Source organism: Phaenicophaeus curvirostris, chromosome 17 (assembly GCF_032191515.1).
Source record: "Phaenicophaeus curvirostris isolate KB17595 chromosome 17, BPBGC_Pcur_1.0, whole genome shotgun sequence".
NCBI classification, from domain to species: domain Eukaryota; kingdom Metazoa; phylum Chordata; class Aves; order Cuculiformes; family Cuculidae; genus Phaenicophaeus; species Phaenicophaeus curvirostris.
In genome coordinates this window covers 14368176-14394630 of record NC_091408.1, presented here as the reverse complement: position 1 = coordinate 14394630, position 26455 = coordinate 14368176, and the positions used below count along the sequence as shown (strand labels likewise).

Below are 26455 nucleotides of genomic sequence, written 5' to 3'. Positions count from 1 at the left end.
GAGCCCACAGAAAAGGCATAAGGGAGGACAATTCTCTCCTGCAGTAGCTTGATCCTGACATCCTAGTGAGGAACAGCAACAGAGAGCTCTGTGCAAAAGCCTGGATCAACTCTGTTGCAAAAAGAAAACATGGCTCAGGTAAGCGAACAAGTCACAGCCTTTCAACAGCAGCACGGCAAAAGAAATGAGAGAGTTTAACCAAGCTGCTGCTGAAAAAAAAAATACCAAGAGTTATCGATTTTTATGAGCTTGGAATACAGAGATCCATAAATTATTCACAAGGCAACAGAGATGGCAGATTTCTTGGACATTTCAGCACCGCACCACACAGAATTATGAGCTCAGATCATTTGGCCAGACTGTTCCACAATCGAGCCTTTATAAACATTAAGAGCGATCTCCGAAACAGGTGCCTGAACGTCTTACAAGCCACCACCCCGCTAACTGCTTTGCAGGGCATACCAGGGGCTACAGGCAGAGCCAGACAATCAGAACCACAACAGACAAATGGCTTCATAGCATAACTGGGGGATTTTCCACCCTGCTGCAGACAGCAGGTCTCCCTGTCTGCATTAACAAAATTACAAACATAACACGAATTAGAAATGAAATGCACCGGCATCCCTGCCGAAACAGACTTAGCTGAGGAATCCAAGTCCCTCCAATCATCCTGAAAGGCATTTGGAAATCAAGGTGAGAAGAGCCCTACAGATACCAGTTTTCATCTCAGATGCAAGTCTGGGCAGAAAACTCGAACTTAAGAGCTCTGCAAGGTACTCCCAGCTTCATCACAAGCCTCAGGTGCAGCCCCTGGCAACTCATCTCTCCAGGCCCCTTTGTAAAATAGAAATCAACAATCTTCCTCCCCTTGTGAGGGAAAAGCATTGATGCACCCAGATCCAAGAGCAGCAGAGGCCTGGCAATGCCTCAGATCATGAGCTCGCCTGCACAGCTCCTCATCACTGCAGCCAACCTCCAACGCCAAAAGAAAGCAGCCCCTTAGATTTGCAGCACTCAAAGCGCTGGGGGACACCTGGGATTATCACATCACACAGCCAGAAAAGCACGGAGCAAAGAATTGCTGCCGAACACATGCCTGGCTGGGCTGAGCCAGCAGCAGCACACAGCCCCTGCCCCCACTGGCTCCAGTAACACCAGCCCCTCGTCATGGCCAAGAACTGGGGAGTCTGGTTGAACCCCTGAGCCAGGTGTGACCCCAGATGACGTCTGAGACCTCAGCACCGCGGTGGAGGATCCTGGTTAAAAAAGTGGTGGATTGAAACTTCATACCAATATCAGTTTTAGTGAAATCTAGAGGAGAAAGATCAATATTTTCTTTTGTTAAGTAAATCTGGTCATTGTGAAAACATTGGAGCAGCTTGGGAGAGAAGTTTTCTGTTTATTGACACCACCAGAAACAAAAACGAGAACAAAGGCAGCTGTCATTCCCCACCATCCCAACACAAACCTCATCCAGGATCCCGAGCCTTTAACTCGCAGAAAGGAAAGCATAAATCTCCCCATGCTTGTGCAGAAAGACGTTTTAAGACGTGGTGGAGGGGAAACAAGCCATTTCTCATTACCCTCCCCAATCCCAGGGACTTGCATGGCCAGCCAGCTGCCTGCAACAGCACCAAACCCCAACGCAGTGCTGCAGAACTGAAACCACCCGTAACCCCACAGGTCTCTGCGGAGCCAAGCGTGGTTTCCAGCACAAACCCTGCTGGCTCTGCAGCGAACATGGCAAGTGCCCGTTATCGGAGGCGCACTGGGGAAGGCTGTCGTGCTGAGCTGTCTCACACTAATGGCCCCACAGCAGGATCCCGCAGGCACAGGCAGCCCCCAGATTTAGCCAGAGCCGCTTGAGTTTCAGATGGTGCAGAACAGCACATTGATCCATTTATCGTCTGCAGGTTGCCATGGAGACCACAAGTAATTCCCCACCATCACCACCACCCCCCCCACTGCTTTTCAGTTGATAGCCAGGCACTGGGGAAGCATTTGCAGCACTGTGGAAATTAAATCCACACCAGAGGAGCAGGGGATTCAGAGCCAACATGGCCAAGGAACCTCAGCTGGAGGCAGTCTGTCCCACTCTTCCCTGCTGAGAAAGTCCAAGCAACAAGTCGCTCCGAGTCTCTCTGAGTATTACTGGAAACTGACAATAATAAAGTGGGATTTTAATGCCCCTCCATGGGTTCCCCTCTGACACTCAAAATGCTCACAAGGTAGCAGGGAAGGAATGTTTCCCATTCTCCAAATGCATGTGCCAAAATGGGCTTTGGAGCATCCTGGAGTGTAACCCCACTGACCCTGTGCACCAGCAAGCTCAAGCACAACCCAGGAAGGGTCACACCCTGGAAGACAGAAATTTTCTGCTCTTCATACAGCATATCCACCACAGAGGGATCACAGCTGATCCTTTGCTAAAGCGAGCACAGCATCAAGCAAGCACACAACTCCTGCACACTAGAAGCAGGAGGATGAAAGTGGGTGGATCAAGCAGCTGAACCGACTCAGGTAACCGAACCCCAGCTCAGCCTCCAGTCAGCTGTGGCTGGGAAAGCATCTCCTCTGTCTGTAGAAGACACATGAGCTCTGGGGACAGCAGAGCAAGAGGCCAGACCTAAGCGTATCCCATAATACCACCCTTCAGATATACATTCCCCAGGAAGCAGAGAAAAATACCTGAACTGCTTTTGGGCAAACGTTGCACCATGGTGCACAGCACCATCTCCCCTCACCTACACAGTCCAGGCTCTATCAGCACAATGTGTGATGTTCCAGATGCTGCTGCTCAGTACTGTCACTTACCAGAAGAACCAGATATTATCACATTTCCTTCCTCCCACCTGATGTGGGATGAAGAAACGCCATCAAGACAACCTGAGGAGAATTTCCAAATCTTCGTACTTAGGTTTTTGCTTTTAACTCCACACACAGCCACTCGCACAAGTCACCTGCTCAGACAGAAGAGCTGATCCCATGCAGATCCCCTGCATTTCAAGAAGGAGCTGCTGTGCAGGTGCTGCACTTCTTAATGGCTCATTTCTGCACATGCAAGTGCAAAAACTTGGAGCTGGCTTTACCCTAGGCTCCAAAAGCACGTTGCAAGCACCTCTTTCAGAAGGCCAAAGGAGGCAACCTCTGGGCCAAGCGCAGAGGAAGAGCTAGTGTCAACAGCCCCCATCCAGCACAGCAGGCTGCTGCCAGAGCCCAGCAGCCAGTACCAACCTCAGGTGTGGGAGCATGAGGACACAGGACAGGAGGAGAGCACAAAGGCAGCTGCAGGCTGAGAGCCTTCAGGGAAACTCAAGCAGCGTTGGTGTAAATACTGTATGCACCCGGAGCCAGAAAGCTCAGCAAAGGCTACGTGTGGCATTTCCTGAAGGTTACCTCTAATAAGTGCTGTCAGCCTGCCAGCCTTCGACTGTCTACTGAGTCCTTCTGTGGGAAGCACAGCGCTGCCTGGACCTCTGTGGCATTGTCACAATCTGTGACAGCAAGAGCTTAAAAAATAAGATTCCTCCCACGCAGCACAGACAAGGCAACTATAGGACACCAGGGCAAGCAAACCCACTGAGATCCAGCAGGGTGAAAGAGCTCTTCTCTTCTTCCTAATGCCTGGTCATGTAGCTGCTCGCTGAGCACCACTTATCTCTCCCTCCAAAGCACCAGACAGGGGTGGTGGGAGCCGGCCCCTGGGCACCAGAGGAGGTGAGCAGGCGGCCACAGCCTGTCCCACTCAGCAGTCCTGGTGTGCACACAGCTGCTCAGCCCATCCACCACGCAGCGTATCCGGCACAGTGGGGTCGAGCACCGGGTGAGACAGTGGCTCTGCACCACGATGCCCAGGCCAGTCTCCTCCGGCAGCAGCAGTCAGGGTGCTTCACCACCCACCTCCTCGTGCAGAGGCATGTGCTCCGTGTCCCACCCTGGATCAGAGCAATTGATCAGCAGAGCTGGGGTACAGAATATTGCATTTGTCTGCATTTATTTACTAGCTGCCACAAAAGAGATGAACCCAGCCCTCCCCACTCATTTGCTTTTCTCTTCACTGGGAATAGGCTAGTAATCCTATTCCGGTTCTCAGTGTCAAGTTTACTCCTAACTTTTAGGGAGTTTCCAGCCCCGTGCTCACCAGCCCACACTGGTGAAGTGGGTCTGCTCCCTGCTGTTCTTCACAAGACCTGCTGCACCTGGTGTAACGCAGAAACTTGCAACCAAGCTGTGATCAGCACCAGTCTCTCCAGCCGGGACATCAAGCCTTCCAGCAGAAGCAGCCAAGCCCAGCCTCTCTCACTAAGCTGCTGCAGCCCTCCCCCTCCACCCCTTTTTCTTTTCTTGGAGAACCATTCCAAAGGCAGCACTGGAAATAAATGACCCCCAGCAGTACGCACCAGATAACAGAAAACATTGCAATTGTGAGGAGGGAAGAACTCAGGAGATGTGTCATTCCAGCGATGGAAAAAAGCCATGTTCAAGGCCTCCTAGTTACGTAAACTTCATTTCCATGTCTTTTATCATTGATAAGATAAGCCATTGCTCAAGTTCAAGTTCTGTATCAAGTAAACTATGATAATCCTCTTAGGAATTCCCCATGCCCCGGCTTGAACAGACCTGCAGAAAAGAGCTTAAGGGGTTGCCTTCAGCTTAAAAAAAGAAACACAAGCACACAGCCACATACTTATTTATAACGTAGGCAAATTTGGGGCCTAGTACAGAGCACTGAAGGCTTACACGAGTCTGCCTGAATAAAGGGATCTGCTTCTGCCCTAGTTCATAAATGCTACCAGCTACTACTTGGTCATGCATCACAGAGCTGAACACCACCCAAAGACAACTGCCCTTCCAAGGAGAATTTCTTTCAGCAGTAATGATCTGGGGGATCAGAACCCTAAAGGCAATAAAACTGATTCACAGCCAGTCCCACACACCTTGTGCTGGATTGCAGCAACACGAATTTTCCAGGCAGCTGTATTTTTTTATTCCTTTATTACAGCACAGGATAGTTTCACATCCTTTAATGCTGGTGGCAAAATTAGTGATTTCAAGCAATTACTACCCTGCTTTGGGGATGAGATTTAAAACTCACTAAGACAACCACCTCCTTTCCTGTGCTGTAGGACATCCAGATGTGAACCATCACCGTCTGTACGTGATCCGATCCAATCTAGCAACTGGATGTATCTGCTAACAACTTAAATATGCATCGCACACACTGCACAAAAAGCCATTTCATAGATTTCTGATTGCAAGACGGATGACAGCAATAAGCAGAGACACAAACTCTTGCCCTTCTCTCTGCTGCTCATCAACAGGACACAAATTGCCTGGGCCAGCAATTTTATAACAGCATCTTCCAGAGAAGCGTCTTAGCCTAAAGGCAATGAAGACCAACGTTTCAAGCTTAATACTTTACTTCACAGGGTTACATCTGGCCACCCCCACAGAGTGGAAGGGCATAGCCTCAAGCTCTTCTTTGCCTGCAGCTGCCAGAAGATCAAGGCAAAAAGCAGTGGGTAACATCTGAAATTGGTGCTTAAAATGTAAACTTTCTTCAGATCTATCTGCCTCCTCAGCCAGCCCAACAGGCTCCAGCACCCACAACTGTTTCACAATCATTTCCAGCTAGCAAGGCTTTCATCCCTCCAACAGCTCCTCTCCATCAGGGTCTTTTTCACATGCGCCTAAGTATTTTACAACACTCCAACTAAAAGATGCAGCATATCAAACAAAACACTTCTCCACCAGCAACCTCAAGATCCTTTAGCACTGACTGACAACCCATAACATTGTGGGAAAGGTTGTTTGCAGATCAGCTGCTGGAAATGTTCTTCCAAGGTAGCAGCTGAATTCAAATCACACACCAATTAGCTTAGGGGGATTTGTATGTTTTTCTTTTGGGAAACCTATTTGAAAACAAAACAAAACAAGCTGGTTTAAATCCCATTAAAAGATCTCAAACCCCGTCACAAGCACGCCAGATTTTCCATCAAGGAAAATGGAAGTACATCTAACTAGTTTCACCCCATGAGAAAGGATTTTGTCCTTTAAACCCTCTTGCTGTGTCCCCCCACCTCCTGAGGAAGAGGAAGATAATGCAGAGGTCCAGAGCGGCTACAGACCTGTTCAGCACCATGCAGCAAGCAAATCACCATGCCAAACTGCCTGAGTCCATCCCACATCTTTCCCTCTCGAAGAGGTTTTCCATGCTGCTCTCCTCAGGTTTTTGCCTCTCACCTCAAGGCTGCATGCAGATGACGTTTTTTTTCTGAAGCCAGTGCCAATGAGGCCACTGCATTCGTTATCCAGCAGGATAATGACAGAGTGCAATTCAGTCAACAGCAAATCCTCCCCAGGGAGGTGCCCTCTGACCTTGCCTGAGCTGGGGGATGAACGCAGACAGCCAGATCTCAGACAGGCGGCAGAGTTGAGTGAATAATTCCTAATGAATCCTTTCATCTCTTCTTTTGTTTTGGGGAAAGGGGCGGAGGATGGAGGGAAATAGTTTGGAACTGTCCACCAGCAGAAAATGATTTTCTAGGGCTACCCCAAATCACTGTCATCCAAATGACATTTTTCATGGCTTCTGCTCACTACACAGTTTCATGCTTAGCATGAAACACGCTGCTCTCTGCAGAGATGCCCCTCATGCAGACAGCCAGGCCGGGAGGGCAAAGTGGACCAGCCAAAGTTGCAGCAAGAACAGGGATGCTCCTGGAAACCTAGCTTAAAATCACCCTTAGACAAGCAACTGAAAGCGTATTACAGATATCCATTCAAACCACATTTTTGCCAATAAAACTTAGTTCCACCAACACATCAAACGCATGAAGGACAAGAAAGTTCATGATATAAGGCCCACAGACAGCCAGGACCTTACCTTTGTACACATGCCTGTCAGCCCTCACTATCAATTCTCTCCTGCTTTCCAAACCACAAGCTGAAAGGATCACAAACATTTGTCACAGACTTTTTTCCCCAATGAGAAGGGACAAGACTCGTTTCTCCTGTGTGAATTCAGCCACAGTACTGAACTCTGCAGAACCTCCTGAACGCTTGGTGTCACCCAGAGGTAGTAAGGTAAATAAAGATGGACATAACTCACAACCGTGAGATCTCAGAGCTGCTTCACAAATTCTCAGTCACCCATGCCTGGGCCCATGGGCACTAACTCCATCAGTGAGACAGGACCACGCAGTGAGACATAGACACACAGTTTTTAACCCACCTCCCAGACAGGCTTGAAAACAGCCAGGTCTGAAGCAGTCATTCCATCCAGCTGCACTGGTATCTACAGGGATTCACCCTCAGCAAGCACCGATGTTTTAGATCAGGAATAGAAATTACACAGGACCACAATCATAGGATGCTCCCTACCCTATTCCCAGGCAAATGAACTGCCGTGAACCTACACACTGAAATAGAGCTTGGCTCCTGTATTTATATAGATGCCAAATCCCAGGGATATCAATGACAATCTCTTCCCCACTAAAACCCGATTACTGCGCTGGACTCTCTAAAGCCCCCCCTGCCATCTTCCATGTCACCCAGGACGTCACGGGGAGCAGCCAGTGAACCCCTCCAGGTGCCCAGCACAGCAGGGGTCGCAATGCCAATGATTAAGCAGATCTTCAAAGGAAGAAAAACAAGAGTCTCAAGTCAATGACTGACCACTGTAATGGCTCAGGCTACTCTCACGTGCTCCTCTCACAGCACATTTGTTTGCTGCGCTGCCCAAGAGGTTTCAAAGGGTCAAACACGAGGTCATCAACTGCGCGGTGATTTCGGCTTTGCTGAAATATAAAAAAGCTGAAACCACAAGCAAGGAAGGTCCCAGCACTTACCATTAAGGCTAAAAAGACATGCAAATGCAAATCTTTTAAGTTCAAACACATCAGGAAAAAAAAAAAACTAAACTTGTGATTTTGAAGCTCCGAGGTTAGTAATATTCAGTAATCAACCTAAAATTCCAACCAGTCTCAAGGACCAAGAGCGACTGTGGAAAGCAAAACCTCGCTTTCAGGCTATTTTGAGAAGCACTCACAAGGTTTACCCCAGAAACTGCTTTCTGCCTACTCAGATTTCTCAACTGCTTGGGTCACATGGTGTTTAGATGGACTGCTGGCAACACTTGAGAACAGCAGTAGTGCCTGCCGCTATCTGCCTGGCACAGGATGGTTTTTAATTGAGGCTGAACCCTTAAGTCCCTGCTGCAGTCTGCAGCTCCAATCACTGAGATAATAATTAAACCCAAGGAGAAACAGTGCAAAGTGGCAATGCCTTTAACTAGTACACTGAGATGAGGAAACCCAAAGATATGCACAGACAACTCCAGACGTGCTGTTCTGTTTCAAGCCTGAAGATTCGATCAGATTTTAAAGAGCCAAATTCAGGGTGGCAGAGATTCTGCAGTGCAGTACAGAAACAGAAGAGATGCAGAGAACTATTCACCTTCACCTCACCCAGCCCAAGGAGGAAATCAAAACAAGTTTTTGCCACTCGAGTTTGGGATCTTCCTCCCCTGGGAATCTGAGATTATGAAATCAGAGGGGAACGCAGAGCAAGAGGAGCCCCCATCAGTCCACTTCAGAACCATCCTTCCCCAACTCATCTGGACCCGCGAAAGAAATCTGCCAGAGAAACCCACCCTGGGGAAGCCAGCACTGGCTGCAGAGGCTGCTGGTGGATCAGACAACAAGTTCTGCTCTGAAATCGGAGCTGAGAGACTCAGGCTGGAAACGGCTCTCCATTAGGTTAATTAGTCAAGTTTGATGTATCCAAGTCGGTTACCATGGTCACAGGAACTGAAGAGTTATGCTACACACAGATTTCCCTGTGTGGGACTGGGGAAGGGGGTGCTGTGTCCAGCTCCTCCAGGCCCTGACAGCACATGGAAGGGAATCCGAGCACCCCAGGAAACCCCAGGCTCTGCCCAAACAGCCCCTGCCCCATCCCAAGCTGGGCTGCTTACAAATGCTTCTGGAAGGGCTCCTTGTCCGTAGAGCGTAAGGCTGTTAAAAATAGCACCAGAGAGCAACCAGATTAATGACACATCAAGAAGATGCACTTGCAGGCAGAAACAAACAGAAGGTATGCGAGATTTGCCCCCCACCTGGCTTTTGGTTGGTTGGTTTTGAATGGAGGAAAAAACCAAAAAGATGCTCTGCTTTTCTTTAAAAATTCAAAATCTGGCTGCCAAAGAAGTGACAGGAAGCTGCCTCTCTCTCCAAACACCATGCCAAATACCGCTGATTCTTGTCAGTGTGTTCCAGCGCCTGGGAAAAGACCACTGGGTGTTACAGCATCTCCCCAAACAAGCCAACATTTTAAGCGTCATTAACTACACCCTGCCCGATTATGGTCAACATCACGTCAGTTATAACTCTCTGCTGCACCACATTCATCCAGGCACTGGAGCACACGAGTGAAAACCACTGCCACTTCTAGACGAGAACAGCAGCAGATTTAGAAAAGAAGTGGGAGAGAAATCGCAATTCGCGATTCAGCAAAGCTCCTGTAGAAGAGCAGTTTTAATCTCTCTTGGGAAAAGGACCCTCCCCCCTCTCTCATTTTCTGTTCATCAAGTGCCTAACTGAGCCACCAGTGATGCTTGCGGAAGCTGCCACAGAGCACAGAGGATGGCATCTGACCAACTTTCCTGTTCATCAGCTCTCCCCTGGATATGCAGGGCTGAAGGCACAAAAACACAGACCACTCGAGTCTCCCAGGGAGCACAGGCGAGATTCAAGGAACAAGGGTAACGCAGCCAGCAGCTAACACAAAGCAGTTACAGGCACTCAGAGGGCAAAGTGAAAAGCCCAGACCTCGCTATGGAGAAGCACGTCTAGCCACAATTCTGAATCAGGCAGGCAATTTCCAGCCCGCAGAAAAGGAGCAAATGCCACAGACCTTCCCAGCTGCCCAGATCACGGCAGGGAAGGACAGAACTTCTACCAATACTACCCGAGTGTGACTCCAGGCTAAAAATCACTGCAGCTACTGGAATGCAAATAAAACCCCACCTGAGGGTCTGTATCACCTGGTGTAAAGCTGGTTTATCCCCCGATAAAGGGATTCACAGCAGAGATAAGCACAGGTCTGCACAGCAATTTGACAGAAAAATCTCCCAGTTAGAGGAGAATTTCAGTATTGTGGTTTTACTTTTGCAAAAGACAGACTTGAAATGCAACCAAGCTGCGTAAATCACAGCTACTATCCCTGGGTTTCAGGCTGCCTGTCCCTTGACTTGCCATCCCTGCTCACAGTACTCATACTACCCCCCAAAGCAGTGCCAACTCAACCAAAAGCAGGATCACTTGGCGAAGACATTAATTCAACTACTTGGCTCAAAACTAGAAGGAGGGAGAAGCACTGGGATAGAAACATGGTGAGGGGGCAGCAAGGTGGCAAACTCTTAGCCAGCACTACAACCAAAGCTCTCATACCCTAAAAGAAGTCAGCTTGATGCTGTAAAAAAGGCAGAAGCATTCACCCTTGTTTGAAAGACTTGAACCCATTAAGAGATACAATTCAGCTCCACCTTTCTCAGCAGGTTAAGGTTAAGCTGTTGCTTTTTCCCCCCGCCTTCTTCTGCAGATGCCTTAATTAGTTGCTTAATACAGATTTCAGTGTTATGCTTATCGCAACGCTTTGAGCTGGCGGAGTGATGGGAGTGCAGAGCACAGAGAAGACCCATTTGTCTCCAGAACTAATTGTTCTGCCTCCTCAACATACACACTAAATTGACTTGGCAAGACTGCAAGACAAAGCTGCTGTATTTATTTAGGCATTTCTTCTGCCGGTTGAGAGGCTGTGTGAAGCAGACTGCGAAGGGCCAAGACAGCACAGGCACCTTTACCAAGTTTATGCAAAACTGGAACGAGTGCAGAAAGGATCAGGCCCCAGGTTAGCAGCATTCCTGGCCACATCCTTTACAGCAGGTATGTTACCCTCGGTTACTTAAGAATTAATTGGCAAAATACTCAAGAAGTTCATAAAAGCAAGTGTGAACGCTCACTTATTTCTGGCTACAGCCTTATTTACCCTCGGGTTCAGCCTCCGTAAAACAGAAATAAGTACGTGTAGAATGCTTGATCAAAACACAGGGGAGTGCCAGCGTTAGCCAAACACGTCTAACGCCTCAAGCAGCAACTGGGTAACTCAAGGCTGAAGAGTCATGCACAGACACGCTCTTCCTGGAACAGCCCCACGCCTGCAGCCAAGGGTCTAGGTCTGACTCTGCACCCATCTTCCAATTCAGGCAAAGGTTCAAGGTGTTTCCGCATAAAACAAGGAACTAGAGCAAGACAAACACAATACTACATTGTGCGGGGAACAAAACCTCCTGCCGAGAAGAAATCCCACAGACGTTCAAAAAGTACAACTGAACAAAATGGGGGAAAAAAAAAAGCGCCACAGTTTGAGCTTAAAGTTCTTGTCTCACAGAAACAGACAGCAAAACTCGCAGGGGCTTTGGCAAGGGGAAGCAGGAGCAGTCGGGGAGCTTGCCTGCTTGTGTCTGCCACCGCAGCACAACTCTTCTGCCTCTGGGCAAACCAAACTGCCCACTTCTCAGCTTTCACCTGCTGTTGGCAGAGTTTAAGGACATTCACAGAAGTGCTCTAGGTGGGTGAACACAAATTTCAGAAGAGAGGAAGCAAACCTTTGCTTTCCAGAGAGAGTAAGAACAAAAACACAATCCTTAAGGTATGCACAGGCATCTCCCTCCACTTTTGTTTCATAACATGGAGAAAACCCAAATCCTGCAGTGTTTCTCAGTCCATCACCACACAGCCCGCAGGAACGCTGCTGGCAGCTGGCTGCATTCTGGACCAAAACCACAGCAGCTCTTTACGTGCATCTCTAATTACAGCATCTTAAGACATGTAGACATCAAAAATAAAAAAAAAAAAACCACAACAAAATTCTTTAGCCATTGCCCTGTCAAGAGAACAAATCAAAGCCAAGACTAAAGCCTACAAATGACAGGGAAAAAAAACAAAAAAAGAGAGGAAGAAGAAACAAGAGCTGGCTGACACCTCCTATACATGCTGTCAGCAGGATCATTTGCTCCAAAAATAAAGATGCTCAATGCATCTAACTTGACGACATGACAACTGCTTCATGGCCCCAACACCAGAGCTGCATAAAATCAGTAAAACTCAGTAAAAACAAGCACTTGTACTCACTCAGAGCAAGCCACAGCCACTGTAGGCTGCTCCACAGTAGAATTTTCATCTCTTCACATCCACTCAAGCTGCAGAGCAGCCCTTCACCCTTCTACCCTTTGCCAGTCACGCTCAGCAGCTCCAGCCACACAGCCAAGCTGGCTGCCCAGGTGTCACCATCTCAACAGCAGCTCAGGATCACAAACGAGTCCACAGAGCAATCGCAGAAAGGCAGCGTGAGCAGCCCAGGACCCGCACACAGCCAGTGGCAACCAACCTCCTGCACAGCCTGGATACGCTCAGGCTGCCTCATCAGCACCTCCCAAATAAGTGACAATTATTTAAGACCAGAAAGCCTTAAATAAGAATACCAATGGCTTTTTCCACTGCCAGTTCAAAGGTGGGGTTTTTTTCCAAAACACTGGACGCAGATTCCTGTAATGCTGACTTTGCTGCATTTTATTTCTTTGACAGTTTTTAATCACCTCTGGTCTAGCATTTGGAAATTATTATTCACACACACAACAGGAACAAGATTGCAGTGAAACACGAATTTCGCTGGCCTGCCTGATTTTGTCTGTACACACCACCTCACATATTACCAAATCAAAACAAGCCGGCCAACTGCAGTGTGAGGGGGAAATGAAAGGGCAGATCGGTGACCTAAAAACGAAGCTGAGACTTTGGCATGAGCTTGAAACTCTGCAGTAAAGGCAAAAAAAAAAAAAAAAAAAGCTGACTGCTTTCAAGAAGGAGCTTGAAAAGTTTATTAGTGGAAGTATATGAAGTGGTACCTGCAGAAAAATAAGGGATTGATCAAGGAAGTCCTTCCAACAGGAAAGAGTCATCCTCTTCGACAAACAGAAGAAACACTTAGAGAACAGAGGACACACATTTAAGGTCCTGATGCAGGAAAAACACCCCCAGGCAAATGGCTGGAGCAACTTCCCAAGCACACAGCTCTAATACCAAACACCACCACGATGTTACACACCCAAGATTTAGGTATCACATGATAATCATGAATAACGGCAAGGGCTTGATGAGTCAGTAGATGAAGCTTTAGGGCTTCAAGCAGTAGATCAGGAGTCGCACATTTCAGTGCTAATCCTATGCAAACTCACCCTGCCAGGTTCAAGAAGGTGTTAACAAGTTACCTTTGTTCCAGCAGGTTTCAGGTTTAATCGGGTAATGTCCACATTGCCAGCGTAAAACTGACACAGGATCCGCATCGTCCTCCGGCCAGGCTGACAGGAGAGGCTGTCACACACCAATGTCCAGCCTGGACTGTGCGTGCACCGCCAGGTAATCCAGTGTAAATCACTGGGGACTCAGCCTTCGCAAAACCAGCTCCTTGCAACATCAGGCCAAAGAGATCACGCGAGGTTGGCAGTAAACACTTAAACAGAACTGCAAAGTGCTTCTGCTACATGAGCCAGGTGCTGCCACCATAGACCACGTGCTAACCAGTCCTTCTGCAGCACTGGGAAGTACTTACTCAAGTTTGCAGAGGCCAAAGACTGAGCTATTTACAAAGTGATCGAGTACCACACAGCTGAGACCTGGTCCTATAAAAATGTAGCTGTTGGAGTCATTTTATAAAGTTTTAACATATTTTCAGAAGAGAGCGAACTTTCCATTGTTTGCCCCAGTTCGTTAGAAGCTCACACATCCCGCAGAGCAGAGGAAAGACACCCTCCACCCTCTCCAGGCAGCTCTGCACAGCTGGAGGCACAGGCAGTTTTTCAGAAAGCTCAGCTTTGCCTGCCATCCTCCTCACTGATTCATCCTCCTCCCACATCGCACTGAAACCCAAGCCCAGGGTTCAGTCCTTCACTGTAGTGTGCCACAATAATCAGGCCCCAGCTCTCTGGACAACCACCTTAGCCTCCAAACCTTCCAAAGACAAACTCCCTGAGGAGAACGAAACCTGCCTGCCCAGGAGACAGAGTCCTCAGGGAGCGATCACAGACCATGGGATGATCCACACCAGGAACCTTCCCCAAACCCTGTCATCCTCCACCCACGGGCTGACACATTTCTTTCCTTCTGCCTTTAACACAGAGACACAGAAGATTGCAATACAAACCACTCTTGCCCCAACATGCAGAGAATAAACCTTAACTGTGTTGCTTCGGAAGTCAGTGAGAAGCATTCAGGTACCAGCACAGAGTACCAGCCCGGAGCATGCAGAAAACAGGGTTTAGAAGATACAGAGGTCCCAAAAACTACACAACAGATGGCTACACCATTGGAATATTTCTAAAGTTTACAGCCAGTTCCCTGCACAGGCAGGGAGAAGCACACCCGGATTGCAAGGGTTAACTTCCCACGTATCTGGGGCCAAACGGCATTTCTGGGCACCGCCACTCTGTCCAGTGCTAGGCCAGGGACACAATGCTAAATAAAGATTACGCCAAGTGGTATTATGTAAATAATTCTCTTCCACAATGAAAGGATAAACCTAGACTGCTTGGTTAGTTATTAACCCCGGGAGCCAGCACCGCAGAGAGGAAATCCTGCCGGCTCTCCCTCCCCACATGCACTGCGAGAGCCGCAGCCAGGCTTGCAGCTACCAGAGACAATACCTGCACCATTCCCTGCCTCCTCAGGTGCTGGCACTCTCTTCGAACCACTTCCCACAGAAGGAAACCATTCGGGCCATGCCACATGGTCTCCTCAGGCAGCCCTATTCCTCCTGGCCTCACCACCACTGCTGAGGTTGGGCTTGGCCCCCTCCCTCCTCATCCGCCTCACACCACTGGTGGAGGACAAGAGGGCTGCTCCCTGCCCTTTGATGGAACACACTCCTCATCTCTTCCCTCCTCTTGAAGACCTTAGCTCCCCCTTGCAGGATGAGCCCACTGGCATCCGCCTTCGCCTGTACATCTCCTCCTGCCTAGAATAACGTACTCGACCTCTCTGCCTCTCTAACTCCCCCTTGCAACCTTCCTCCCGCCTTGGCCTCGCGTCTGAATGCTTTATGCTTGTCATAGGATTTTAAATCTGTCAGCAATTCATCCATCTGCTGCCTCCTGGGTTTTTAATGCCACGAACTGTTCTCAGATACAGCCTTGCATAAAGCTCTCAGTGGAAAATGAAGCTGTCCCTAATTCAGAAACTGAATCAGCTTCGAGATCATTTCTTTCTGCAGTGCTGGGCTGTTTCAAAGACTGGCTTCTTCCCTACAGCTAACAGAAAAGCCATGATGCTATCCAGTCTAAAATAAACATTACGGGAGCAGCGATAAGGGGAAATATTTCAGCTGACTAAGAGTAACATGGGTTCAAATCCAAGAGTAAGCTGATATTGCTTGTAATTTGTTCCCAAATTAAAAACACAGACTGGGGAGTGAGAAAATTGAGGGCATTAAACAACAAGCAGCATGCTCAGCGACTCTGTAAAACTTCAGCATTTCCATTTATGTTATTATTTTTTTAAATAACCTTCAGTTTCACGGATCATAAAGTTAATTTGGAGTTAACTTCCCTTCTCTGTAACTAGACAAAGCTGCTATCCCTTACATCCGTTAATGTTTGTTCAGTGCTCCGCAGCTATAAAGCGCTTGAGAGCACTGCGCATTATCAGCATCCGCCGTGCCACCCAGCAGGCACATAACCATGCCGACTGCTTTGCTCTCCTCGCATCCTCCTTGTGCCCAAGCTCTCCTCCAGCCCTCTCACTGCAGTAGGTATCACAGCCATGGCCATCTAGCTCTGGCTTTACCACTTTTCCTCCAGCACCAGTCACCTCTCCTCTGCAGGCAGGGCTCCTCTCTGGACATTTTCAAGCCAAACTGGAACCAACGGCCAAGCCGGCTGTTAGCAGCAGGGTCCACAGCAGTTATCACCTGTTCTTGCCTGCCCAACCATGCCCCATCTCTGAACTTCCCAAAGCGTAGGTGGCAGGGGTAGCAGCACTGCGTAAGCACTGCCTGCTCACCAGAAACATCCCCTCCTCAGGCACTCTCTTCGCCTCTTGTAAGGGACAACCCGCACCCACAAGCCTCGAGTTGCCAGAGGCAGGCTGGCAGAAAGGGAGAACTGGTGGCTTTGAGAAGGGACGTGACAAGTGGGTAGCGAGACTGGGAGTGCAACCCAGGTTTCTCAATTCCCAATACAATCCCGTTGCTGTCTCGTGCATAGGTCAGGGTTCACTTCCCAAAACTGCCACATCACTCATTTCCTTCTGCTCTTCTATCCTCCTGCCCTTCATATCAGATCCCTCCCTCCGACCAGGCTCTTACAGGCATTTTCATGCTCTTTGTTCTAGAGCTCCAGATCCCCTCTTCAATCTTATTTTTAGGAAGCATCTCTGCTCTAGCCAAGCCCATCAAAAGACATATTTCCATTTCCCATCCCTTTGGCATTACAGGGTAAACAAGAGCCTCTGACACCTGTGCACCAGCACAAGTCCAGCTATAAATAGCAATTCTCCACCACCTTGCAATGTCAATACACAGCAGGGGCCCTTCAGAGCCATGCAAGCTTTGCCACATCATCCTAGATGAAAATCCATGATCTTACAATGCCCGAACCCTTAAGAAGCTGCAAAAGCCTCAGTCACTAATCACAGAAGTGACTGGGTGCTGCTACACCTCATTTCTAACTCCATTACAGCTGACCCTACTCTCTGCTGAGTCTCCATGAAGAATAAAGCAAGGCACAGTTCACAGAAATGCAGCTGCTAAAAGATAACAGTCCTTTTAAACAGACATTGCCTTGATTCCCATCCTCAAGTATCCCTGCATCTAGCCTGTGATCTGCATTTGGGGGATAGGTACTCACAGGCACAAAACCCAGAAGGGAGCCAGTACTTGCTGTCAGGAACAAAAAGCCCTCGTGCTGAACAGGCAAAGCACTCATGAGGAACGAGACTCCTCTTCACCAGCTCTCCAGCAGAGCTGCTCTGACACACTGAACTTCACGTAGCCTTCCTGGCCTCAGTTTTCAGACATGTCAAGTGGCCTTGTCAGAATGAGACATAAGGTTAGGGATGGGTAGTATCACACCCCAAACACAAGGCCCTCTCAAACCCATGTGCCTCCACAACTGCTCACACCAGTCACCCAAAACCTACTTATGAACCTTACCAATTTATTCCTCCTTTCCTACCCATCAGCTAGAAACCGTGGAGAACATAACTTTCCTCCTCCCCAGAAAGCTGAGAAGATGACAGTAAAGTATTCCAAATGTGTCAATCATGGTTGACTTCAGGCAGATTTCTCCCAGGACAACCTGACCACAAACAGGACTGTATTTCAGGAGGCAACCAACAACCAGAATGTGCAGCAAGAGGAACACCGGGACCCAGCAAGGGGACAAATAATTTACGGACATTGGGCAAGACGAAGACATCTCCTATGACCTCATTTCAGCCAGCACAGTCCAGAATTGTTGTGGAGATGAGATGGGTAGCTCTCTTCACATGTGTAGCTATCAGCCAGCTGCACGCACGCTTTCATCTCCAATCATAACAAAACTGTCTTTACCAGACTAGATCTTCTAATTACAAGATGTGAACACAGCCTGAACCAAACTCCGTTTGGATTTAGCACAGGATGGCTCCAGGGACTGGAACAACCTCCACTGGAGGCAACTTGGTTCAAATCCAACCATGTCCATTATCAAGTGAAAGGTATTGCCAAGCAGCAGCTGTTCGGTGGCTTGCGTGAAACAACTCTATGGTTTCAGTCCAGATCCTGTCGTGAAAAAATGCCAGTCACCTCCTTGGCGCTCGAAGGTGTGAAATCAGAAGCATCCACCCACTTCTCCAGTGCTGGAGATGCCGGTGTGGGAGGTGTTCTCATACAGGACCAGTACTGGCTCCATGGAGCCAGCCCTGACCCCCACAGGGTTTACAGAACCAGGTATGTTTTGCAACTTGGCACAAACACACAGCTAAATAACAGAAACCACCACCCACATGAAGCCAGAAGAACAAAGTACCAGTGTTTTCCTGCCCCAGACATGTGCATGCCCAATCTCCTCTCTCACACCAAAAATAGCCCTGCTTTTTCACTTCTGGCAACAACAGACTGGTGTTTGAGTGCATTTGCTTTCAATAAACTAAACGCATTTTGCAAGAGTCTCTCTCATACTGAAACTTACTCAACTGAAGTTATAAAACATTGTCACACACAGAATTTCCCTTCCTTGTCATCTTGGGATTGAGCCTCAAAACACTGTGACCCTCACTCTATTTCCCACCCAAGGCACAGCTTCTGCACAGAGCCAGGCAGACACCGGCACACGGGAAGATAAGCTCAGTCCCGACGTCACCCAACCAGCCCGCAGTGAAATTCAAAGAATTCGGTACAACTTCGCTAAAGCCCTCCAGAATTTTTGTCACCACTTTCAGAAGAGATGGAAACCAGCCCCGAGTTGCCCCAACTCGCATTCCTTCCATTTATGAATTAAGAGTAGTACCAAATCTTTATCTGTAAAGCACACAGCAAACTAAAACTTAACCTTGTTGATAAAACCCCTACGCTAGATGGAAACGCTCTCACCCCACACGGCCAAGGAATACCAACGGAACAATCCACATCCACCAAAAGCAGATTAAAAATCCTGGATTCAACAAAACCCTGCTGTTTTCAGGCATTCAGAGCGCCAACCTTTGCCTCAAGGGAATACTGAAGGAGAGGTCACAGAAAGAGTTCAAGCCTTGAGCACCTGCGAACCGAAAGGGCAGCGTTAGGAAATACCCGCTGCACAGAACCGTCCGCTTGGGCAAATTCTTGAGCTGACCCAAACCACAAAGTTCACAGAACAGACCCAGCGGGGACATCCACGAGGTTCAAAGCGGTGGAAAGAAGAGATGGGTTTATGGGGTCAAGGCAATCCTCAGCCCCCAGCAGCGAGAGCCCCGCAGGTTCTGCTGCTTCAGTGGCTTTGGCAGCAGCCCACATGGCAGGCAGCTGCCTGCACCCACTGCAGCCTGCTCTTTGTGCATTGTCAGGGCAGGAGAGCAGGAGGAAGGGCCGAGGGAGAAGAGGGAACAGGAAATTATAAGAATCGACAGAAAAAAAAAAAAAAGCAATCGCTCCAGAGGCTGCAGCTGGGGTTTAGAGAAGCGTTCACTTGTTGCCTGCAGACACCAGCCCTGCGCACCCAACCCTCACCCGGGGAGCGGGGACCCCGTGGCCAGGACACCCCCCCCCCCCAGGCACTGGGGGGAACAGAAAGGGAGGGGGGAAGAAGAGAGGGGAAAAGGGGGAGAAAACAGCCCAAAAAGGGGGGGGGGGGACAGCCCACAAACAGGGGGAAAAGGGTGGGACAGGCAGCCCAAAAACAGGGGGAAAAGGGGGGGACACAGCCCGCAAACAGGGGGAAAAGGGGGGGGGAGCACAGCCCGCAAACAGAGGGGAAAGGGGGGGGGGGGCACAGCCCGCAAACAGAGGGGAAAGGGGGGGGGGGGGGCACAGCCCGCAAACAGAGGGGAAAGGGGGGGGGGGCACAGCCCGCAAACAGAGGGGAAGGGGGGGGGCACAGCCCGCAAACAGAGGGGAAAGGGGGGGGGGGCACAGCCCGCAAACAGAGGGGAAAGGGGGGGGCACAACACAAAAAGAAAGGGGGGGGACAACACAAAAAAAAGGGAAGGGGGAATGGACAGAGCCTAAAAACGGGGATGGGGGGTGGGGGGTGGTGTAAAGACTCGCGGGGAGAGGGGGAGAACGGGCGGGAGGGAGAAGGACCCGGGGGGGCGCAGACCAGGGCAGCTCGGGGCGCCCCCCCCCCCTCACACAGCGCGGCTCGCGAAGTGCAGGGCTCCCCCCGCGCTCCCCGGCCCCGCGAGGGTCCATGAGAAGAGCAGAAAGGCGAGGCAAACAGAAACTTTCTCCCCCCGCGGACACCCCCCCCCCCCGCCCCCCTTACCGAGCCCCGCCGGCAGCCGCCGCCCCCCATCGCGCCGCTCCCCGCTCGGCGCCCGGCGGGGGCCCGGCCGCGCCATCTGCGCCGCGGTTATAAATCCAGAGCCATGGGGCCGCTCCCCCGCGCCCGCCGGTTTGTTTGTCGGTGTGCGCGCCCGCCCGCGCCGGGCCGGGCCGGGCCTCCCCTGCCGCCGCAGCGCCCTGCCCTGCCCCGCGCTCGCGCCCTCCGGCCGCCCGGGGGGGGGCGGGGCCGCGCCGCCCGCGCGCCTTAAAGGGGCCGCGCCCCCCGCCTCGGGCTCCGGGGGCACAGGGGGCGCGGGACATAGGGGGTCGTCCAGCACGTCCCGCGCTGCCCGAGCACCTCGCACGGAGAACCCTAGAACGGCTCGGGGGGGGAGGCACCTCAAAGTCCCCCCAGCCCCCTCCCCACCACTGCAGGGGCACCTCCAGCCCCATCAGCCCGGCCTGGGACACCCCCAGGGACGGGGCAGCCTGGGACGGGGCCTCCCCCCTCGACCGTGAAGAATTTCTTCCTAATGTCTAACTTAAATCTGTACCTCCCCAATTTAAAGCCATTCCCCCTCGTCCCGTCACTCCAATACCTTGTAAAAAGCTCCTCCTCAGCTTTTCTGGAGCCTTTTCCATACTGGAAGCTGCTCTAAGGTCTCCCCTCAGCCTTCTCCAGGCTGAACACCCCCAAATCTCTCAGCCTGTCCTCATATGGAAGATGCTCCAGCCCTCGGATCATCCTTACAGCCTCCTTTGGACCCGTTCCAACAGCTCCATCTCTGAGAGAGAGAGCTGGGGGTGTTTAGCCTGGAGAAGAGGAGGCTGAGGGGAGACCTCATTGCTCTCTCCAACTACCTGAAAGGAGGTTGTGGAGAGGAGCGTGCTGGGCTCTTCTCCCAAGTGACAGGGGACAGGACAAGAGGGAATGGCCTCACCTTCCCTGGAGGTGTTTAAGGGATGGGTAGACGAGGTGCTGAGGGACACGGTTTAGTGATGGATAGGAATGGTTGGACTCGATGATCCAGTGGGTCCTTTCCAACCTGCTGATTCTATGATTCTATGATCCTATGATCTCCTTCTTACATTGGGGATTCCAGAACTGGGCACAACACTCCAGATGAGGCCTCGCATGAGAAGCAGAGAGAGCAGAATCCCCTCCCTTGCCCTGCTGCCCACACTGCTTCTGATGAAGCCCAGGACACAGTTGGTTTCTAGGCTGCGAGTGCACCGCTGGCTCACGTCAAGCTTCTCATTGACCAGCACCCCAGGTCCTTCTCCACAGGCTGCTTTCAATCGCATCATCCCCCATCCTGTACTGAAACTGCAGACCCCGCAGGGACACAAGGTATCCTTGCTGCCTTCCTGTCACCTGCTGTACCGGTGCCTCCAGCTCTGTCCATGTTCCCAGCTTTACTGGTGCCACAGGGTGTATTCGTGCCTCTGGGTGTCATCGATGGTTTTTTTTGGTGGAAATCGGGGATTCTTGCCCATGCTGTGATCTGGCCCAGCAAAAGCTGCCCCGGTGCTTTTTCAGACACCAGTGCTTCAGAAGGGGGTGTTGGGGAATGCCCGTCTCCGCTCAGTTTCTTGGCAGCTCACACCCAGCAAAGTTTCAGCTCCTGTGTATTTGGAGCCCAGATCTACCCCACAGCAGTGGTTTCCCCCAAAAGAAGGAAGAAGGGGGTCTCCAGGAGCAAACATCATGCTGCTCGTTCCCAGCCCCACCTTGGTGTCTGCACTGCCACCCCAACTGCCCCAAAAACCTTCCCCAGGACCGAGTTGTGCAGGGAAATCTGAATAGTTTAACAAGTGAATGCCTGCAGGAACTGGGCTCTGGGGCAGCCCGAGTTGTTCCCACGCCGTTCCCATCTTCGAGTTTCACACTGCAGCTTCTGATTTGTACGACTGTTCCACTTTTTCATGATTTTTCTCACCCTCTATCCTCCCAGGAGGGGAAGGTCACTCCCTCTCAGCTGTTTCTGCTCCTGCTGGCTGTCCCCTGCCCATGCAAATCCATCCCCCATCCCTGCTTTTCCCAACAGCTGGAAAAGCATCTTGTGAACCTCCTCTTCTCCCTCCCCTCTTCAGCAGGCAGCAAGCAGTTCAGGCAGAGGTGGACAGGCGTGCGTTTCCTGCCACTCTACCTCCCCACTGTGTATTTCTCTGTGCCCACATCTGCACAAGCGGCATTTTCCCGGGAAGCAGGATGGTGGGGCAGGCAGCTCATGGCATCCCTTGCCCCAGTACAGCTGTGCTGCCACAGGGCAGAGGGATTTTCCCAGGCCTGGACCCAGTTTCCTTAAGTCACCCGACTCGAAAGGTAAGCATAGGTGCACGCCTGGGTGCAAGCATAAATGCAAACATAAACATCAGGCGCACGAGTCAAATTGCCTCAAAGGAGCCCGGTGTGCTGGGAAAAGCTGGAAAAGTTGCCATCCCGTGCCTGTGGCATCTGGGTGTTCACAGATTTCAGTTTCCATGCAGTTCAAGTCCTTGTTTGTAAGTGCTCGTCTTGTAAGCTGAGCATCTTGCGAGGCAAAGCAGCAGATCAAATCTTCCTCTGGAAGATGTGATTATCTTGGAAGATAAAGGACAGAATTTATCTGTGTTGCATTGTGGGGTGCCTCTGCTCCAGCCGTTAAGCATTTCATGAGCTGGAACTTCTTTTTTTTTTTAATATCTCTGACTTTCCACTTAATGAATGGAAGGCAAGTCCTGTACCATAGCAAAAAGACTCATGACATTAATTTTACAAGAGCCAGGAGCCAGGCTTTTAGATTCCAGTGACCTTAGAACAACATTATAATCAAATGAATTTTAAAAAACCCTTAGGGTTGAACACACTTTCCAGCAATGCTGAATATTCTGCCAGAGCACAGATGGATTTTTTGCCCATGTTCCTATCGTCCAGAAGGCCGTGGTCCCAAAGGGTGTCGCTGGGCTGGTATCACAGCGTGAACGTGGGCTTTTCACAGTGGCATAGTTCTTGTCATGGAGAGGATTATTTCCTCTTGCATTTCTACATATTTGGGCAGCCTGGCTGCCTGTAACTAGCAGCTACCAGATCCCAGTTGTGTTTATAAAACCATTATGCAAAACCACTGCATCCAGTAATCCTAAAATACTCCAAATAATACCCAAATTACCCAATAATACCTAGAAATAATGGTTGCCCCAATGCTGCGGGGCTAAGTGACTTCCAGTGTGGTTCAAGACTGAGTGCTGAACCGCTCTAGTCCAGATCCGATCTTTACATCCTCATCTTAACAACCTAACGAGGAGCATGTGACTCCTTAATGCTAGATATCTTTGTATGGTATTGCCGTTCCTGGGAAAGCAAACCCCTTCCTTGTCTCAAAGAAAGAATGAGCTTGGCTTTAAAATAATGGCTTTGCAAACACCAGACAGCAACAGTAAGCTCTTTGCAATGGGGTTCTGGCTTTCAGAGCCTCAAGGCTTTGTGTTTTCAAGCTTTTTCCCTGCAATTGTGGAAGCTGGAAGCTTCTTCTTCTGGTTAAATCACAGATGAGGTTGTGGCAGCATCCCAAAGCTCTGGGAGCTGCTTCATGAAAGCAAAGACTACAGCAAGCTCACATCGTGGGCCGGAGGGAGGGCTGGCTTGGGTCACAGTGCCGCAGCCGGACACGTACACACACATTAAACAGAGAAGACAGAGCCAGGCTGTCGCTGTAATCAAAGTATATCTGAGCGGCGAGGCTGCAGATAGCTTACACAGATTTTCCGTAGTGTTTCACTTCGAAGCTGCTGTTGATAGCTATTCCATCAGATAAAATGGTAATGCAACCTGCCTCTGAAACGTCGCAGCAGCAAGTATGGGGATTTCTGGTCTCAGCGGAAAACTGGAGTCCTGCCTCAGCTTCTTGAAATGTTTTATATTAAACTTGTCCCACACCTGGCACAAATGCAAGAAATTGGGGTATTTTCTTGCTTAGTTTCACCTAAAATCCTCCAGGAAAAGAAGAGGGATGCAAAACAGGAGCCACCCTCACTTTGAAACTACACTCCCATGGAAAGCTTCAGGGGAAAGTAATTACATTTAAAGCAAGCTGCAGCCTTTAAACTAAGTCATCCTGTAATTGACTTTATCAGAGCATCAGCCCACTAGACCAGTGTGGGTGAAAACTATGGCAGGGGCTTACCCTCCACAACCACCCATGACCCATGGTGCTGGGATGGGCATGAGGGGGCTTGGACCCCCCCAGCGCTGTGGAGGGACCCGGGGGTGGGGTGGATGTTCGGTGAGGGGTGGAGGCGGCAGGAGATTTGCACCCCTGCTCTGCATGATTCAATGTGGCTCCCTCCACAGCACCTTCCTACCACCCTAGTGACCTGTCTTTACTTGCTCTGGGCATGAGAAGAATTTGATGGGACTCGGGTGGTGTGAAGGGCTGGAGTTCACCTCAGGGAAGCAGATCAGTTTTTGGGGAAAAAACCCACCCTAAAATAAAGGTCTGCCACCCTGGAGGAGGAATGAAAAAGCCTGGAGAACCAGGGGCCTGCACTGGCTCCCTGTGGCCATGCTCCATTTGCAGGAGATGACTGCTCCTGCCTCAAGCTGGCAATGGTTTACGGAAACAAATGACGCAACGTGGTACTCAGCTACATGCTGAGAGGGGGAAAAACTGAAGTGATCCTGGATGGCAGCTGTAAATTGGGAACTTAACTAAGAAGCAGGGCTGCCTTCATCCCCAAGGTGTAAGGGTGATCCCACCCCTATGCGTCAGCTTCACCAGCGGGAAGGGACCCCCATTAGCATCCTGGTATGCACAACAAAGGGGTTGTGCTTTCCTGGCTGGTCCTGATTCACGGCCCCGAGGTTTGGCCTTTCTTTTTTCTCCTGGCTCTTTTCTTGGCTCCCTTTCCCAAATGGCTGGACCAAGCAGTTCTGAGCAGCTGCGCCTTCCCCACTTCCCGCGGCGGGTTTGGGTTGGGTTTGCAAAGCTCCTGCCAGGGCCTGGCATCAGGTCCTGCTCCGTCTGCCCTCCCCAAAACACCCATCACCAGCAGACCTGGACATTCGCATCCGCTCCTCTCAAGTTGTGCTGAAGCTGCATGTGGATTTTAACACGCTGGGGGCAGACAGGACCCGTGGGGCTGCAGGACCTCAAAAGGGTCTTGTCTGACCTGAAAGAATCTGCTTTTAAATTCACATAAATACAGATTGCTTTTAGATTCAGCTAAAAGCAGCAGATGCGCTCATAGTGCAAGGGCAAATGTTCTTTTCTGCCCTGTGACGGGCACGGCAGCAGGGCTGTTTGCAAAGCAACGGGGCTGGATGGACACATGCTGGCTCCCCTCGCACCGGTGACCTGTGGGGGGGAGCGGGCAAGGGGCACTGCACGCCGCTCCCGGGCAGCGGTGCCTCTTCCCGAGGGACCTGCAACTGTGAATACCAGGTGTAGAGAGAGCAGCTAGAGATGGCTACCGTGTTATGACAATAAACAGCACAGAAATTATAACCGAACAGATGGAATGAATGCGTTCCAACTCCAAATCAGTTTGGGGAAGCAAATAATTCTAAAAAAAACCCAAATTAAAATACACAAAGCTACCTCATGGCTCTCCCTGGGGAAGCAGAAGTGTCTTGAAGGAGAAGCGCCTGTGCAGCGCCCCATGCCAGCATCCCTGTAGTGAGGGCATCAGGTGTAGGAGTGTGTCCCGCACCAGCACAGAGGGCAGCCGGCCGTGCTCAGGTACACTCCCCCAGCACGGTGCGCACGTGTGTAGCAGTGTGCAGCTGTGTCAGAAATTTCTCCCCTAGTGAGAAAGTAAAACCAAACGTTCCTTGCTAGGCAGCAGTGTGGTTTCCGTTGGTGCCAAATAAAGATGCCTTTTACAGGTATCAGACAGAGAAATGGTTAAAATGAGCGGAAGATCAGAGTGGTGATTAGCAGGCTTTGGTAGAAGCCTGGTGCACTCTCTGCTTCCTACCCACAACAAAAGCGCTGTGGCCCCACAGCTCCTCGTACCCCTGCATGGCACCCCAGCCTGACCCTCTCCAGTGCCGTCCCTGAGGTGCATCGTGACGCCAGGGCTATGCCACCACAGCACAGTGGGGATGGGGTGTGAATTTGGAGCTAGGTGTCAAAGCCATCCCCTTCCAAGCCAGCGATGAGGATGCCAACGGGCAGGGGACAGGCTTAGCAACCAGTTTGGCCTCCCAGATACACACCTCTGGCAGACAAGTTGCTGCCCCCCAAGGTGCTGGGGCAGCCCACAGAATAACTAACTAGTCTTTACCACAGAAATAAATGGCCACAGCTTTATTAAATCAATATTAATTCATAATCTTTAACAGACAATTATAGTTATCTCGCACACGAAACTACCCACCTCTTCAAATCTCCTATCTGACAGGGTTATAATTAGCTTATTA

General features: G+C 50.4%; 1 protein-coding gene across 11 annotated transcripts in view; it reads right to left on the bottom strand.

Moving 5' to 3' along the window:
* Window positions 1–20261, bottom strand: part of NCOR2 (nuclear receptor corepressor 2) — a 258401-nt gene extending 238140 nt beyond the window's left edge. For 9 of the 11 annotated variants that reach the window (XM_069871331.1, XM_069871339.1, XM_069871340.1 and 6 more), the window contains exon 1: window positions 20054–20260. The gene's annotated coding sequence lies outside the window, so the exon portion shown is untranslated. Of the gene's footprint in view, window positions 1–20053 lie in introns of all 11 variants that reach the window. The other 2 variants (XM_069871338.1, XM_069871343.1) reach the window with 1 other exon arrangement.
* Window positions 20262–26455: the final 6194 nt, after the last annotated feature.